Source organism: Azolla caroliniana, unplaced genomic scaffold, assembly GCF_043228905.1.
Source record: "Azolla caroliniana isolate FFs.n. ecotype wild unplaced genomic scaffold, voAzoCaro1.0.p SCAF_12, whole genome shotgun sequence".
Lineage (NCBI taxonomy): Eukaryota > Viridiplantae > Streptophyta > Polypodiopsida > Salviniales > Salviniaceae > Azolla > Azolla caroliniana.
Genome location: NW_028230447.1, coordinates 4,931,757 through 4,949,953, shown reverse-complemented (window position 1 = coordinate 4,949,953; position 18,197 = coordinate 4,931,757). Strand labels below are relative to the sequence as shown.

Genomic DNA, 18,197 nt, shown 5'->3' with positions numbered 1-18,197 from the left:
GGTAAAGATCGGAGATGTTCAGGAACCGGTGGTGGCACTGGTGGACCACGGTTCGGAGATAAACCTGATGTCCATGGACTTCTACAAAAGGGGAAAATGGTCGATCAACACCAAGCACGGGTGGAAGATACGGGCGGCGACGCGCGCCACCGAGGAACTGCACGGGGCCTGCCCGAATGTGCGTGTCAAGATCGGCGACGTTGAGATTGACCAGCACTTCTTCGTGCAAGAGACGTCCTCGCATCCGGTCATATTAGGGGAACCATACATCACGGCGGCGCGGATGGAGACGAAGGTGCTGGACAATGGTTCGGCCTACGCGAGGGTCAAAAGCCAGGACGGGCGCCATTCGGTCCAATTTCTGACGGTGCGGCCGAACCACGAGCGAAACCGCAAATCCCTCGGTGGCGAGAACCGAGAGGATTTTTAGAGAGGGCTACCAAGGCGTGGGGTCGAGACAGTCCGGACACTCGGGAAAGACCCCACAACTGTATGATAGAACCGAAACAGAAGAAACCTTGTAAGATAGGTAGAAAATTCTGCTTCTCCAACAACGGAGGGTGTATGATAGTCGGCATCGTTGGCCGAGAAAGGGCAAGGGCGGAGGAGCGACTTCGAGCGTGCGGAGTTCTCGGCCCGGACGAGGAAATCAGCGGAGCCGTGGAGGTGGTCTCCTTCGACGACACCTTGGGAATGCCGAGGAAGGTAGCCAGAGAAGACCTTAACGAAGACCGGACGATACCGGTATGTTCCGAAGAGATGTACGAAGTCATCGCGAACTTCAGTCGGGGGCTCGGGTCGGATCGGACGGCCCGAGTTAGCACGAAGTACAAGACTGTGGACCGGAAGGTAAGGCCAATCGCGGCACCCTTACCGGAGGGCAACGAGTCCCGGATCAGAGGGGTTGCGTCGGACCCCAGTTTGCGAGATCCGGTCTGCATAGGACACAACTTCACCGATGGAACGCTCCGGGAGCTCAAAATCAGTGGGGGTGGGTTCCTACTGCCGGCGAAGGAAGACCGGTTTCGGAGGATGCTCGGAAGGCACGGGAAAGCCTTCGCATTCTCACCGGAAGAGATCGGGTGCGTAGACTCGACAATCGTGGAGTCGATGGTGATATTCACGGTACCGCATGTACCGTGGAATCTCAAGCCGATTCCAGTACCGAGAGCTCACATCCCGAAGTTGATGGAGCTATTGAGGCAGAAAGTCAATATGGGCATTCTCGAACCGTCAAGTGCCCCATACTCGAACCAATGGTTTACCGTACCAAAGAAAAACAGAACATTGCGCTTCATTCAAGACCTGCAACCGGTCAACAGAGTGACCGTTCGGAACGCGGGAATCGGACCGACCATAAACGAGTTCGCGGAGGCCTTCGTCGGAAGGTCGATTTACTCGGTCGGTGATCTGTACTCGGGGTAAGACCAGTTCCAGCTAGCCGTGGAGAGCAGAGACATTACGACAATGCGAACCCCCCTCGGCCTAGTGCGAATGTGTACCCTGCCACAAGGAGGGACCAACTCGGTGGCCCACATGGTGAATGCAATGAACAAGGTACTGAGGGATTGCATCCCGGACATCACCATGCCATTTCTAGACGACATTCCGATCAAGGGGTGCCCGGTAGAAGAGAAGGACGCAACACTCGGACCGGACGGATACCAGCGATTCATGGCAACACACATCGACGACTACGAGAAGGTGCTGCAAAGGCTAGAGGATGCGAGGCTCACCTTCTCCGGGGAGAAATCGGCCTTCGGGCAATCAGAAATCCTGGTGGTCGGACACCTATGTGGACCATATGGCCGGAAGCCGTCTCCGGCAAAGGTAGAAACCATCTCCGTGATGAAGACCGACTGTAGCTTGGTTACGGAAGTTCGGAGGTTCTTGGGGGCATGCGCATTCTACCACATATGGATCCCGCATTACGCCCACGTTGCGGAGCCACTATACGGGTTGCTGAAGAAAGGGCGAAAATTCGAGTGGCGAGACGAGCACACGGAGTCGGTCCGGAAGCTGAAGGAAGCTCTTGCGGCAGCACCGGCGCTCCGGAAGGCTGTCTACGAGAAGGGTACCCCGGTATACATAACGGTGGATACGAGTCCGACCGGGATCGGATGGGTCGTCAACCAAGAAGACGGGGACGGCATTCGGTTCCCGATCCGATTCAGCGCGAAGGTCCTCAGTGAGCGACAGCGAGGGTACGCCCAGGTTAAACGCGAACTCTGGGGTATCGTTTCGGCAGTAAAGGCCGACAAAGACTACCTGATCGGGACGGAAGTGATTATCGAAACAGATTGCCTGCCAATTCTCGGCATGGTTTCCGGATGCGCGACACCGGACCTGGCGATGCTCAGGTGGATAGCGTACATCAAGTCCCTGGACCCGGAAATACGGCACATTTCCGGAAAGGACAACGCCATGGCCGACATGCTTTCGAGGGCGAGGTTTGATGACGAGGGCGGCATGGTTTCGGAGGACGAAGAAGTCGGCGTGGACTTCTTCGAGGCAGCGTACGTGATGACCGATGGGACGAGCACTCTGGCACTTAACGACTTCGACGAGAGCAAGTACGACGGCGAGTGGCTCCAGATCGGTGGATTTTTGAGGACAATGACGCCGGATGCGTCATGGCCGAAGGACGAGGCCGATCGGATCCGGAAGAAAGCTTACCGATTCTTTCTCCGGGACGGATACTTATGGAAGCACCCGAAGAAGAGGAACGACGTCCCGCTCCGGGTGGTGGCGATGAAGGAAGATCAGGAGGAGATGCTGACGGCTTACCACGACAGCCCTTGGGCTGGCCACCGTGGAACGTGGGCCACATTCGAGAAGATAAAGGGGAAGTACTGGTGGCCGGGACTGTACCGGGACGTGCATCGGTTCGTGACAACTTGCGAGAGCTGTCAAATGCACTCCGTAGTCCGACATTGGGACGGGCTTCACCCTACGTACCCTCCGACCATCCACTTCAAATGGATGGTAGACCTGGTGACGATGCCGATGGGAGTAGGACAGATGCGGTATCTGGTCCTGGCTCGGGAAGATCTGACGAACCAGGTGGAAGGTCGGGCCCTTCAGAACAAAACGACTGCAGTCGTATGTCGGTTCCTGATCGAGGACGTGATATGCCGGTACGGGTGCGTCGGGAAGATCGTGGCTGATTGCGGGGAGTTGGACGCCGAAGAGGCCGAGGAGCTGTTCGACCGGTTAGGAGTCAAGCTCTCGCTTACCACTGCGTACAATCCGGAGGCGAATGGAAAGGTGGAGCGCGGACACGGACCGATCGTCAAGGCGTTAGTTCGGGCATGCGGAGGTCAAGTCGGGAACTGGCCGCGGCTGCTGCCTTACGTGTTGTGGGCTGACCGAACTACGCACAGTTCGGTAACCGGATTCATGCCGGCAGAGCTCATGTTTGGGCAGAAGCCGATCATGCCGATGGAACTTACAATCTTCTCATGGGCAACCGTGGACTGGAGAGACGAGATGAGCCGGGAGGAACTATTGGCGGCGCGCATACGTCAGCTCGAGCGAAGGCCGGAAGACGTGGAGCAGGCTGCGGGAAAGCTTCGGGAAGCAAGGATGAGGAACAAAGCCCGGTTCGACCGAACGCACCGACTCCGACCGGAGAAGATCAAGGAAGGCGACTGGGTGCTAGTCTACGACAGCAGCCTCGACAACCAGCACCGAGCGACACGGAAGTTCGCAAGGAGGTGGTTCAGGCCTTACGTGGTACAAAGCGCCAACAACAACGGGACGTACCATCTGGCGGAACTCGACGGCACGAGAATGGCGATACCGGTAGCTGGGAAGCGGATCAAAGCGTTCAAGAAGCGTCACGACGACGAGCCGGATCCGGTTAACCTGAACCGGAATGACGAACGGTCCGAAACCGAGGAAGAACCGACAGGCGGGGAATGGAGGCTGGACCGGTTTTCTCCGTCCCAACTCAACTTGGCGCATGCCGGTGGATGCGCGGTTAGGTGGGGGCGGATGTCGTGAAGAAAACCGTCCACGAGCGGAATCGGTGCGCCGGAACATAGGAACCGGCTCTTCATGCACGTACGTCTTATGTTGTACATAAGAGAGAATTAGGGACATGGAAGATCCTAGGTAGATAGATTCGGTAGGTAGGAAATTAATAAGAAACGGCTCCCTTCTTGCCTATAAAATCGCGGAATCAGAGAGGAGGAAGGGTTGTCAGGCTGTCGGTCGAAGGCTTCTCTCTCTTCCATCCTCTCCGTAGCTTCTTTCTGTGTAGGTTTCGTGAGGCTCACGCTGCTCTGAGGAATGCCCGAGTGCTTCCGGCAGCACCTCCAACCTACTCCTTCCTTTCTGAGCGTTTGCGAACAGGCATCGGCATCTGTTCGCCGGCCTGTTCGGTTGTAACCGACTTCGTGCTTTTGTTGTTTGTCTCTGTTAATATATACTTACATACCGTTGTGCCTCTCTGTGTTGGCTTCCACACTCGCGTCTTCGTGTCGAAGGGTCGTGTCCCTGTGGATCTACATACCGTTGTGCCTCTCTGTGTTGGTTTCCACGCTCGCGTCTTCGTGTCGAAGGGCCGTGTCCCTGTGGATCCACGCTCGCACGTAGTGGGTCCCTTCCCTTCTCCTTTCCCTATTGCTCTTCGGTACAAGACCCCCGAGGTTCCGCCTCATTCCACGCATCCGCGAGGAGTACCTCGACAACGTATGAGACCCAGTTCGGACCGAAACCGACCGGTGCCGACAACCCAAGCGCGCCGGACGGAAAGAAGTAGGCGGGGTTTCGGTTGAGCACCGAAATCGAAAGGACCACAGACCTGCGAAAGGTCCTGGAGGAACGTATCCTCGACAGTAAAGCTGAGTTGTCGTTGCGGGAGGTGCTGGGAATTGCCAAGAGGGAGTTCCACGACTCCATCGTAGACTTGGTGAAGCGGAAGAGGCTCTCGACGGAGCCGAAACCGGAGAAGTCGGTGGAGGTGCGGACCACACACTTGGAAGACGCGGCCCCAGAAGACGAGTTGGCGGGAAGCCACTACACGAAGCCGCATTGGGCCAGGGCAACTATAGAAACCCCTGTACGGATCGGCAACGTTCCGGAACTGGTGGTGGCGTTGGAATAACGGCCGATCAACACCAAGCACGGTTGGAAAATACGGGCAACGACGCGCGCCACGGAAGAACTACATGGGACCTATCCAAACATACGGGTGAAAATTGGCGATGTCGAGATCGACCAGCACTTCTTCATGTAGGAGATGTGCTCGCATCTGGTTATACTAGGAGAGCCATACATCACGGCGACACGGATGGAGACCAAGGTGCTGGACAATGATTCGGCCTATACAAGAGTCAAGAGCCAGGACGGGCGTCACTCGGTCCAGTTCCTGACGGTGCGACCAAACCATGAGCGTAACCGCGAGGCCCTCGGCAACGAAACCCGAGGGGATTTTAAGAGAGGGCTATCAAGGCATGGGGCCGCGATAGTCCAGACACCCGGGAAGAACCCCACAAATGTACAGTACGGAAGAAGACTTGTACCATAGGTAGGAAATTTTGGTTCTTCGACAACGGAGGTTGTACTATGGCCGGCGTCAGCGGCCGGGAAAGGAAGCGAGCGGACGAACGGCTCAGGACATGCGGAGTCCTCTCCCCCGACGAAGAGATCGGCAGCACCGTGGAGGCGGTCTCTTTTGACGACACCTTGGGCGAGTTGCGAAAGGTGGTCGATGAAGACCTTAGAGAAGACCGGACCGTTCCGGTAGGTTCGATGGGAATGTATGAAGTTATCGTAGACCTCGGGGAGAGGATCGAGTCGGATCGGACAACCCGCATGGATACAAAGTACAAGATTGTGGACGGAAGGTGAGGCCAGTCGCGGCACCCTTGCCAGGGGGCAGCGAGCAGCAGATAAAAGGGGTCGCATCGGACCCAAGTTTACGGAATCCGGCTGCCATAGGGCACCGGTTCACCGACACAACGCTACGAGAGCTCAAGGTTGGTGGGGGTGGCTTTCTACTTCCGGCGGAGGAGGACAGGTTTTGGAGAATGCTCGGAAGGCATGGGAAAGCCTTCGCATTCTCGCCGGAGGAGATCGGGTGCGTGGACCCAACGATCGTCAAACCGATGGTGATCTTCACGGTACTGCATGTACCGTGGAATCTCAAACCAATTCCGGTGCCAAGAGCTCACATCCCGAAGTTGATGGAGCTTCTGAAGCAAAAGGTGGAGATGGGCATCCTTGAACCGTCGAGTGCCCCGTATTCGAATCGGTGGTTTATGGTGCTGAAGAAGAACGGCACGCTACGCTTCATTCAGGACCTGCAACCGGTCAACAGGGTGACCATCCATAATGCAGGAATCGGACCGACCATAGACGAGTTCGCGGAGGCCTTCATTGGAAGGTCGATCTATTCGGTCAGTGTCTTATACTCGGGGTACGACCAGTTCCAGCTAGCCGTGGAGAGCAGGGATATTCGACGATGCAAACTCCTCTCGACTTGGTACGAATGTGTACCCTACCACAAGGCGGGACAAATTTGGTGGCGCATATGGTGAACGCAATGAACAAGGTGCTCAGGGACTGCATCTCGGACATCACCATGCCATTCTTGGACGACATCCTTATAAAGGGGTGTCCGAAGGATGACGCGGACGAGACTGTCGGGCCAGACGAATGCCAGAGGTTCGTCGTGAACCACATCAACGACTGCGAGAAGGTGCTGCAGAGGCTCGAAAGTGCACGACTCACCTTCTCCAGAGAAAAATCGGCGTTCGGGTAGTCGGAGATCTTGGTGGTCGGACACTTGTGCGGGGTTTATGGTAGGAAACCGTCTCCGGCAAAGGTAGAGGCCATCTCCGCGATGAGGAACGATTGCGGGTCGGTCACGGAGGTCCGCAGATTCTTGGGGGCATGCGCATTCTACCACATCTGGATCCCGCACTACGCACATGTCGTGGAACCCCTCTACGGACTATTGAAAAAGGGGCGTAGCTTTGAGTGGAGGACGGAGCACATGGAGTCGGTCTAGAGACTAAAGGAGGCGCTTACGGTAATGCCAACTCTCTGTAAAGCGGTTTACGGTAAGGGGGTCCCCATCTACGTAACGGTGGACACGAGCCCGACCAGGATCGGGTGGGTGATCAACCAGGAGGACGAGAACGACGCGTGGTTCCCGATCCGGTTCGGGGCGAAGGTATTAGGCGAGCAACAACGAGGATACGCCCAAGTCAAGCGCGAACTATGGGGTATCGTTTCGGCAGTCAAGGCCGACGGGGATTACCTAATCGAGACGGAGGTAACAATCGAGACGGATTGCCTGCCAATACTCGGGATGGTTTCCGGATGCGCGACGCCGGACCTAGCAATGCTCCGGTGGATAGCGTACATTAAGTCCCTGAACCCGGAGATACGGCACATCTCTGGAAAGGATAACACCATGGCCGACATGCTTTCGAGAGCAAGGTTCAACGATGAAGATGGCATGGTTTCGGATGACGATGAAGTCGGCGAGTACTTCTTCGAGTCGGCTAATGTGACGACAAGGGAAGGGGACACTCCGGCGCTTAACGAATTTGACGAAAGCAGGTACGACGGGGAGTGGCCCCAAATCGGGAGGTTCCTACGGGCGATGACGCCGGACGTAGCGTGGACAAGAGAAGAGGCGAGCCAGGTACAGAAGAAGGCATACCGATTCTTCCTACGGGACGGGTGCATATGGAGGCACCCAAAGAAAAGAAACGGCATCCCCCTCCGAGTAATGGCAAAGAAAGAAGAACAGGAGGAACTACTAGCGGCATTTCACGAGAGTCCCTGAGCCGGGCACCGCGGAACGTGGGCCACGTTTGAGAAGCTGAAGGAGAAGTATTGGTGGCCGGGGTTGTACCAGGACGTGCATCGGTTCGTAACGACTTGAGAAAGCTGTCAAATGCACTCCGTAGTCCGACATCGGGACGAGCTACACCGACTTACCCGCATGCGGTCCATTTCAAGTGGATGGTGGACATGGTGACGATGCCGATGGGAGCAGGACATATGTGATACCTGGTGCTTGCGCAAGAAGACTTAACGAACCAGGTGGAAGGCCGTCCACTGCAGAACAAGACAACTGCGGCGGTATGCCGGTTCCTGATCGAAGAGGTAGTGTGTCGATACGGGTGCGTCGGGAGGATCGTGGCGGACCGGGGAGAGCTGGATGCGAGGGAGGCTGAGGAGTTGTTCGACCGGCTAGGGGTCAAACTCTCCCTCACTACGGCGTATAATCCGGAGGGTTTAGGGTTTAGGGTTGGTGCATGCATGCGGAGGGCAGGTCGGGAATTGGCCACGACTCCTTCCTTACGCACTATGGGTGGACCGAACTACGCACAGTTCGGTAACAGGGTTTATGCCGGCAGAGCTGATGTATGGACAGAAGCCGATCATGCCAGTGGAACGGACGGTTTCTTCGTGGGCGGCGGTACATTGGAAGGACGAGATGAGCCGGGAGGAGTTGCTGGCGGCGCGGATTCGGCAACTCGAGCGGAGGCCGGAGGACATAAAAAGGGCGAAGGAAAAGCTGCGGGCGGCAAGGGAGCGGAACAAGACCCGGTTCAACCGGACCCACTGGTTGCGACCGAAGAAGATTGAGGAAGGCGACTAGGTCTTGGTGTACGACAGTAGCCTCGACAATCAACACAAGACGGTGCGGAAGTTTGCTAGGAGGTGGTTCGGGCCCTACACGGTGACGAGCGCGAACGACAACGGCACATACCACCTCGTGAAACTCGACGGGACACGGTTAGCGGTGCCGGTGGCTGAGAAGCGGATCAAAGCGTTCAAGAAACGGTTTGAAGACGAGTCGGAGCCTGCGAGCAGGAGTGGCAACGACAATCAGTTCAGGCCCGACGGAGAATTGGAGAGCGACGAGTGAAGCCGGTTTTCTTCGGTAACTATCCGTCTCTGGCGCATGCCGGTGGATGCGTGGTTTGGTGGGGGTGGATGTCGTGAAGACAACCGGCCATAAGCGGAATCGGAGAAAAGGGCGCATGGACCGGCTCTTACACGGATGGATGCGTGAATTGATATTTTGATATTTTGTACATGATTCATAAATGGATCGGCTGATGTAAATACTAAGTAGTACACATTTAGTAGGGGATTGTGCGTATCTCTGTCAGAAGGGACAGGGAATAAAGCGATTTGACTAGGGAGAAAGGGGGTACCCCCCCCTTTTTTTTGCGAACTATTTAAGGAGGGAGAGAAGGAAGATAAAAATATCACATGTTAAGGAGGACGAAGTGCTGTAGGACCGAGGGCCGAACTCTCTCTCCTCCTCCGACCGTCATTCTCTGTGGGTGCTTGGGAGTTCGACGCCTCTACTTCGTGGGTAGCCCGTGCGCTGCCAGTAGAGGCCTTTCCTTCTACGTTTCTCTGGGTCCAATATTTTCCGCCTTTGTGCGTGAGTAGGGTCCCCGTGTCGGGCCCATCACCGCCTTGACGGTTGTAACCGTCGGAGTTTGTAATCTCTTGTCATTGTAATTAAGTGTTCCATTCTATATCTCTCCTTCTCGCTTCTGCCTCTCTCTCTCTCTCTCTCTCTCTCTCTCTCTCTCTCCTCGGTCCAAGTCCCCAGTACTCTCGCCCCTTCTACACGCACGCTCGTAACAACGCGACAACAGACAATCTAAACGCTTCAGATTATGTGAGAGAACAATTTCATCATGATCCTATCCTTCACCGTATTATGATATTCAGGAGATTATGGACTATTAAATGGACTCTATGTTTTGTTTAGGTTTTTTCTTATTACCTAAGTTTGTCAAGAGTATGTCACCAACTTGAGAAGGAAGTATTGCAACATGGCCAAAACTGGAGAGAAGACTATTTTTGTCTGGGTTGATTGAATACAAAATGGAGTAGGATACACCATAAGAACATTATTGTTATCTCATGGAGGATTTTAAGTAACATAGTTGTTGTCACATTAGCATGCATAGCCTTCTAAGTAGTTCCTCATTCATCAAAAAACCGAGTACATAGAAACGTTGTGAATCAGCTTAACGGCTAGAAAGACTCGTTTACGATAGATATCATATCAATTTTTTTCTCCAACAATTCCAAGAGAAAAATACACGAGCATGTCATCTTCAGTAAATAGGATGAGATTTCTGAGCTTTCACAAATTGAACACACAAATCTTAAGCAATTCATAAATAGACAAGAAATATGATACATACCTCTGGACAACATGTAAGCAGGTGCTCGCGGACTACAGGACAACAGGTGGTGTGCCTCACTGAAGATGCCTACAACAGGTGCTCACGGACAGCAGGTGGTGCGCCTCGCTCCTAAACCCTAAACCCTAAACCTCTGGCTACCTGTTTGTAAACAGGCAAAAATGACAGGTATGGGTTTTTATAATAAATCCTAAACTAATGAGTCAAGCTCCCTTTCACAGAGTCGAGCTCCTTCTTTAATGAGAGGGGCTCCCCAAAATTTGAACTTTTGATGGCGGGCTTTTTCTTCATCCAGATTGGACGGTCCAGATCGCATGCGCCCTCATCTAGCGACCTGCTCCGTCCCTCTCCACGATTCCTTCACTTTCCCTCATAAATATTTGGTGGTAGTTAGACACCACGATGTGTGTGTGTGTGTGTGTGTGTGTGTGTGTGTGTGTGTGTGTGTGTGTGTGTGTGTGTGTGTGTGTGTGTGTGTATGTGTATCTGTGTGTGTTTGCGTATGCGTATGCATATGTATTGGTATGTGTATATCTTCTTCATACCATTACCGCCCTCCTTTTAACTTTATAAATTAAGTAGTGTGTGATCCAACACGTGTGTGATCCTATAAGTAGTGAATGCATGTATGTGGGTCAATTGTGAAACACGTGTATAATCAAACACTTGGTGGATGTCCGAGTGTGCATTATAATCCACTCACATACTCTCTTCTCATAACTAGTGTTTTTATTTTCCCAAAAAAACTCCTTCCATTAGTTATAAAATTTTACAAATGAAATGATTATGTACAAATCCCTATAGGGACGCGATAGTTCCATCTTATGTGGATGCCCACTGACTCAAGAAAGGGAGAGGACAACCATTGTTGGATGAAGGCTATTCGTTGTCTTTCAACTCCATCGGAACCGCCCTTGAGGCCATCATATTGGCTCTTTAGAGTGGCTACAATTTCACTCCATATCTCTTGTAGTAACCTTGTTGGATGCGCGGTTTGGTTGGAGAAGACCCGTCTACACCATTGTTTCCATAGAATCCAAAGAGTTATCGGGCTGACCAATTCCAACCTAGCTTGAGATTTGTCATTAAGAGGAGTGGAGTGGACATTGCCGCTGGAGGAGAGAAAGACCTCTTGTGCTTTTATCACCAAAGTCATCCTCTCCACCTGATGCTCATATCTGCCAATTGGGGTCTACCACGATAGCCAACATATATTTCCCCACTTGATTGAGCCTTGCACCTGGCATAATTGCAACAAGCGGCCAACCCCCCGCCATATTCGATGGGACGTTGGGCAGTCCCATAGAGCGTGTCGTATTGATTCTATTGCATGTGGGCACTCTACACAATTAGGAGAGCTAAGATTCCCACGTTGCCATGCTCCCATTGGTAGGGACTTATGTATTAATAGCCATTGGAACGTGGTAATTCGCCTCGTGTGTTGTTGTTTCCAGATTTTCAGCCAAAACATGGTGATAATTGTGGGAGGAACTTGAAATGTGTGTCGACCTTTGCAGCAGCCGGCTTTCGGGCGGTTTGAGCAGCTAGAATGTGGCGACCCAATCTCGTTGTGAATTGGAAGAAAGGGATGAGTTTGCTTCCTTGCCCGGCGTAAGGATCCCGCCATGTCCATTGCAAAGGGTCCCAACTGACCTTACGTAGCCATGTGTTTTCATGAGTACATATGTGCTAATCGGGTTGTACTTTGAGAGGATCAGGATCTACAATCGATTTATGACCAGTATACGCGAGTACTCGATTTGCGTTATTTTGTGTTGGTGTCTTAGTGTCTCGCAAATCAAAGCCTTTGATCCTGTCTGGTGTTCCCCTACCTCTCGGGATCAGATATCACTCCTCCTCATGGCTTATTCATTTCTCCATCGTCGTCCTTTGAGTAGCAGTTTCCATAATTAGTAGAGCATTAATGATTTCCGATCTCATTGTCCATCTGCCCTTGATTCCATGGAGTATGTTGGCTTGATCTTGTAGTGGAAGTGTAATAAACCGTCACCAACATTCTATACTTTTTCCTGGACCTTCTGCAATGTATCCCCATGACAACCCCTTACGTGATCCCAGTAATTGATTAGCTTCATCCTTGATACATTGGTTCCATCGGATACGTTGACTGAGCCAGGCAGGTTGGGACCTCGGTTGATCGCACTTGAGCCCTCGTCTAATGTCACACCATGCCTTCCACATGGATGCACTGAAATTTTGTCTCACTCTAACCTCCTATTTCTCCCCCTCCCATTTAATTCATTTAGTTACTTCTTCACTCTATCCCTCCCTTTTTCCTTCTACCCTTCCCCCTTCCACTTCTAATTTCAATATACCCCTCCCCCCCTTAAATCTTTTGTTTTCCTCCTACCCTTCCCCCCTCCTTATCTAATATGTCACTTCACCTAGGGATCTGCAACGGTTCGGTTTAAGCTTAGCCGGTTTGGCCTTATCCAAGTCAAACCGGTTAAGCCTAAATCGTTTAGGGGTTTTCAAACCTGAACAGAACCAAACCAAACCGATCCCTAAACCGGTTTGTCCTAAACCTATTTGTGAACCGACTTGGGAGAAAACGACAAATTACAATGAATATTCAACTTCATGCCATAATTTTCTTACAATTTATATTGAACTTCATAATTTTATTACAATTAAATTGAGGCTCAAGCCAAGCCAACCTCAAACTGTTAAGGCAGGCTCAAGCCTAAGCTGAGCCGAACCGAGCCGAGCCGCTAAGCTGCTTTAGCCTAATGGTTTAGGCTTGAGCCGAGACGTTGCCGATCCAATCTTCACCCCTCCCCCCTATTGACTTCTAAAATTCGCTCTATCCCTCTTTTTCTAAAATTCATTCTACCCTCCTTTGACTTCTACCTTTTTACGTTCTACCCTTCCTTCCTCTTTTCTAAATTGTACTCTACCCCCCTCCCTTTCACTAATTTCATTCTACTTCTATCCACTTGACTTCTACCACCTATTTCTACTCCCTCTCCCTTTTCACCTTGTTAATTTTCACGTTTTACCCCTCCCTCTTGTTTTCCTATTCCCACTCCAAGCCTTCCTCTTTCACTAAATTTATTCTACCCTTCCTCCCTTCTCTCTTAAATCTTATTCTACCCCTCCTTTTTATCTTCTAAATCTAACTTTAGCCTCCCCTCTTTCGCTTTAATTTCCACTCTACCCCTCTCCCTTCTCTAAATTTTACTTCCTACCCTTGCCCATTTTCTCTAATTTTCAATCTACCCCTGCCCCCTTCATTTGTCTAGATTTTTACTAATACCCCTCCTTCCTCTTTTCTTATTATCACCCTACACCTCCCCTTTATTTTTTCTAGATTTTCACTTATACTCCTCCCTCCTATTTTCCTATTATCACCCTACCTCTCCCACCTCTTTCCCGATCCCTACATGTCTTTGAGGCATCTCGATCCCTACATGCATCTGGAGACACTAGCTCTTGGTATAGCATTGTGGTGAGTTGGTTACTTGCAAACGGCATAGATATTAATAATGTTACGGGCATAACCATGTAATATCCCGTGGTGAGAATTTACCGTAGTATTCTATACACGTGGATAAGTGTGAGGGTTAAATGAGAGTGTAAAGAAGGGGAGGATTACTTTTAATCCTCGGGATTGAGACAACCCATTAGGCCAAGTGTGAACTTGCCTGGGGGCCTTGGGTATCGCTATAAATAAGAGGCCTAGCTACCCTCATTTGATCATCTTATTGACTACGTCGAGACTCTGTCTTGTGGTGGGTCAACTCTTGTAGCGAGCGCGCCAGCACCAGGTACGACTCGACGCCACGGCGGTGGTATGGGACGTCGATCGAGGCTTGAGTCCGTCTTGATCCCTTCGCTCGGGGGTGGTCGGGTGGATCAGCACCCTTCTTTCTCTCTCTCCTTTCTATCTATCTATCTATCTATATTCTATCCTTATCTAATGCTTACATTAGTTCATGTCTCTAACAAATAACCTACCTCCCCTTAAGTACAACCATGGGACGGATCAAACTCTAATCTCTCATGAAAACCGTAATAAAGTGATACGCCAAGAAATATGGCAAATTTACACTCGATATAAATGGATCACCCCACGAGAGCCACTCCCATCTAAAATTGTGTACTATAAGGAACATTTCTTGCACTTCTCTAAGTTAGGTTTTATTACACGACCAACATATCTAGATACATTCTTATCAAATGCACTAAGGGTGGCCATTGGACAACTTAGGATATCATCTCACCGACTTGAGATTGAGAATGGTCAAGCTAATAGAATCCCTAGAGAGGAAAGGCTATGTAGGTTATGCCACATAGAGATAGAGGATGAGTATCACTTCACATGCAAGTGCCCAACTTATGTCGAGATACGGGCGGAATACCAAGACATATTAGGACCCTCTCCCACCCTCTCCAAACTATTAGATACATCAAGTGTAAAAAGACTAGGTAGGTATATCTTAGAGCTAAAACAACATAGGGAGAATAAATTACAAAGTGTTAATCATAACCCTTTTACTATTCATCAACATATAACTAGTGTAATTTTTCAGGAACAAGGGGAGACGATGAATGTGGATACACTTACGCCGCTCGGCCTCAGATCCCTTGAGGAAGCAGAAATACAACAACCAAACGCCCTCAGATGTTGGGCTTCAAAACAAGTCGATGTGGAGTAGAAAAGATTAAGAAGATAAGGGAACGTGAGCTACGTCGACTAGAAGCTATGGTTGGGGTACCTTTTACATTGGGACCACGAGCCACATCCACATCGCAACCCTTTGACCTCCCGCTTCTCTTCGAGATACTTGGATGGAAATGAAATTAGGCCTAGTATAACATCTTTTCATTGTAGAACATGTTTTTTTTAGAACTATTTTTTATCTTATTTTGATTTTTTACTTTCGATGAATGGGTAAATGTCCCATTTTTTGTAAACCATTTGTCTCATGGGCCAAATTTGGCCTTAGAAGACGTTAATATATCTTTCTTTCTATCTTTCTTTCTCTCTCTCTCTCTCTCTCTCTCTCTCTCTCTCTCTCTCCCTCTCTCTCTCTCTCTCTCTCTCTCTCTCTCTCTCTCTCTCTCTTTGGTGAAAACACACAATTATATTAATATAAATGTGTGTAAAAAACACTACTTACAATGGGTGTGACAATGGAATATGGTCACCCACTAACTACACTACATGGGTAGTGGAACATGTTGAATTGCCAATAGGCAAGACAAACACTTCACCGAGGAAAGAATTTCCCACTTGCTCCAATAAAGAAAATTGTCAATTAGTACTCCCTTCAACTATCGTAGATATGCTTTCACTCCATGTCTACCATCGAATACAAAAGCGTTGCGCATATTCCAATTATGACGCAATCCCCAATATCTCAAAAATAGAAAAACAATCTCCATCTCTAATTTTGGGTCAACTTGTTTAAATTGTGCAAACGCCCACTGTCTAGGTGTCAAATAACACTATGATAAGACTTGCCAAATTTGAGAAATGTAACTCCAAATCTGACAAGTAATCGAACATTGTATAAATCAATGAGTAATATCTTCCATTTGAACAGTGCAAAAAAAGCAATTACCCGTTGCTTCTCTCTCTCTCTCTCTCTCTCTCTCTCTCTCTCTCTCTCTCTCTCTCTCTCTCTCTCTCTCTCTCCTTCACTCACATTTGTATTGTTTAACTCTCACTCTCCCTCTCACATACACCCACCGATTGTATACCGCTTGCACTCCTTGTATCGACCTCACGGTCTAAAACTCATCTGAGGTAGGAGCCCGAGGAGCCTAACTTACTTGAGGTAGGAGCCCGACTCTGATCCATATATATAAACTATGGTCTATGAAGAGAATTTTGAAATCTTATTTTTGTGGTGAGCGAGGGAAAGAGTGGAAAACAAAGAAGACAAAAGTGCAAATTGAAACCCTAACAGTCGGTTTAGGGTTTTAGGTTGCTGTTAATGCTTCTCTATGTCAGATATTTCTCTATTCTTCTGTTTTCCTCCCTCGTTCATTTTTTTTCTTGGTTCGGGGGTGGAAAGGTGGACACTACCGTTGTATGTATGTCTTGATAGGGAGTTTAGGGTTTAGCTCATCACCCAATCATTAAACAAGAACTACATTAACTTTGATGAATACCCATCAAATATAGCTATATAGGTAAGTAATCTACATTGTTATATCTCATTCTTGTGTGGAGTAATGGATGCGTGTATATGTAAAACGTATAGTATGTAATCAATATGGTACGATGATGACCACCTGATTACTTATGTGATGGGTGACCATATCATTGGTCACTCTTATGATAAAATGGTCATATCATAGATGACCATTGGAAGATATGTCCCGACCCTATTGATGCATATGCAAGATAGATGTGTAAACATGATTGCTTGTCTTTTTCACGCGTCGTTGAAGGATAATGAACTAGTTGTTGGCAGGTCTACCATGTAGGTTGGGCTTGCAATGAATAGGAAATGGCAAGAGTGAAGAAAGCAAGAAGGAAAAACATATGACAACCCCAACTTGATTGTTGGATCTAATGTTGAAGTATGTTCTTTATATATACATATATCCATCATGAACTGTGAACTTTCCAAATATCTTGAAAGTTTATTGGGCCTCATTCAGGATGTTTATGCAATGCATTATTTGGATATGTAAGATCAAATGTTACAGGTGTATAATGTTCTCTCTATCCTAGTTTAAGCTAATAGATAGATAGATAGATAGATAGATAGATAGATAGATAGATAGATAGATAGATAGATAGATAGATAAATGTGGGTGTGTGTGTGTGTGTGGGTGTGTGTGTGTGTGTGTGTGTGTGTGTGTGTGTGTGTGTGTGTGTGTGTGTGTGTGTGTGTGTGTGTGTGTGTATCTGTTTGAAGTAAATTGATCCTTAATGGAGTAGATGTATTGCCGAACTTTCCAAACGTACATAATTTGGTTATATAATGTAGAAGTGTAATGCATGGATAGTATATAAAATGCATTTATTCCATGTATCACAATCATGGAGGTATGTAATACCTTGAGCAAAGACTCCCAAAGTCTTGATTTTGATGTTTTTTCTTTTTTCTTTTTTCTTTTTTTTTTCTTTTTTTCCAAAAGAAAACTCCTTCCATTAGTTATAAAAATTTACAAATGAGACAATTATGTACAAATCCCTAAAGGGACGCGATAGTTCCATCTAATGTGGAAGCCCACTGACTCAAGAAAGGGAGAGGGCGACCATTGTTGGATGAAGGCTATGCGTTGTCTTTCAACTCCCTCGGAGCCACCTTTAAGGCCATCATATTGGCTCTTCAGAGTGGCTACAATTTCACTCCATATCTCTTGCAGTAACCTTGTTGGATGGGTGGTTTGGTTGGAGAAGACCCGTCTACACCATTGTTTCGATAGAATCCAAAGGGTTATTGGGCTGACCAATTCCAACACCTCTTGAGATTTGTCATTAAGAGGAATATAGTGGACATTGATGCTGGAGGAGAAAAGAACCTCTTGTGCTTTTATCACCAAAGTCATCCCCTCCTCCTGATGCTCGTATCGGCCAATTGTAGCCTGCCATGATAGCCAACATATATTTCCCCACTTGATTGAACCTTGCACCTGGCATAATTGCAACAAGCGGCCAACCCCCCGCCATATTCTATGGGACGTTGGGCAGTCCCACAGAGCGTGTCGTATGGATTCTACTGCATGTGGGCACTCTACACAATTAGGAGAGCTAAGGTTCCCACGTTGCCATGCTCCCACCGGTAGGGACTTATGTATTAACAGCCATTGGAAAGTGGTAATTCGCCTCGCGTGTTGTTGCTTCCAGATTTTCTGCCAAAACTTGGTGATTATTGCGGAGGGAACTTGAAATGTGTGCCAGACCTTCGCAGCAGCCGGTTCTCAGGCGGCTTGAGCAACTAGAATGTAGCGACCCAATCTAGTGATTTTGATGTTATTTCTTATAATGCTTTAAAAAACTCTATGAGCAAT

General features: G+C 49.2%; 1 long non-coding RNA gene across 1 annotated transcript; it reads left to right on the top strand.

Moving 5' to 3' along the window:
* Positions 1-10,607: 10,607 nt before the first annotated feature.
* On the top strand, positions 10,608-17,082 carry LOC147856904 (uncharacterized). The gene is made up of 2 exons (XR_015530650.1): positions 10,608-10,696; positions 16,985-17,082. It is a non-coding gene; the product is annotated as an uncharacterized LOC147856904 (long non-coding RNA).
* The last annotated feature ends 1,115 nt before the right edge of the window (positions 17,083-18,197 follow it).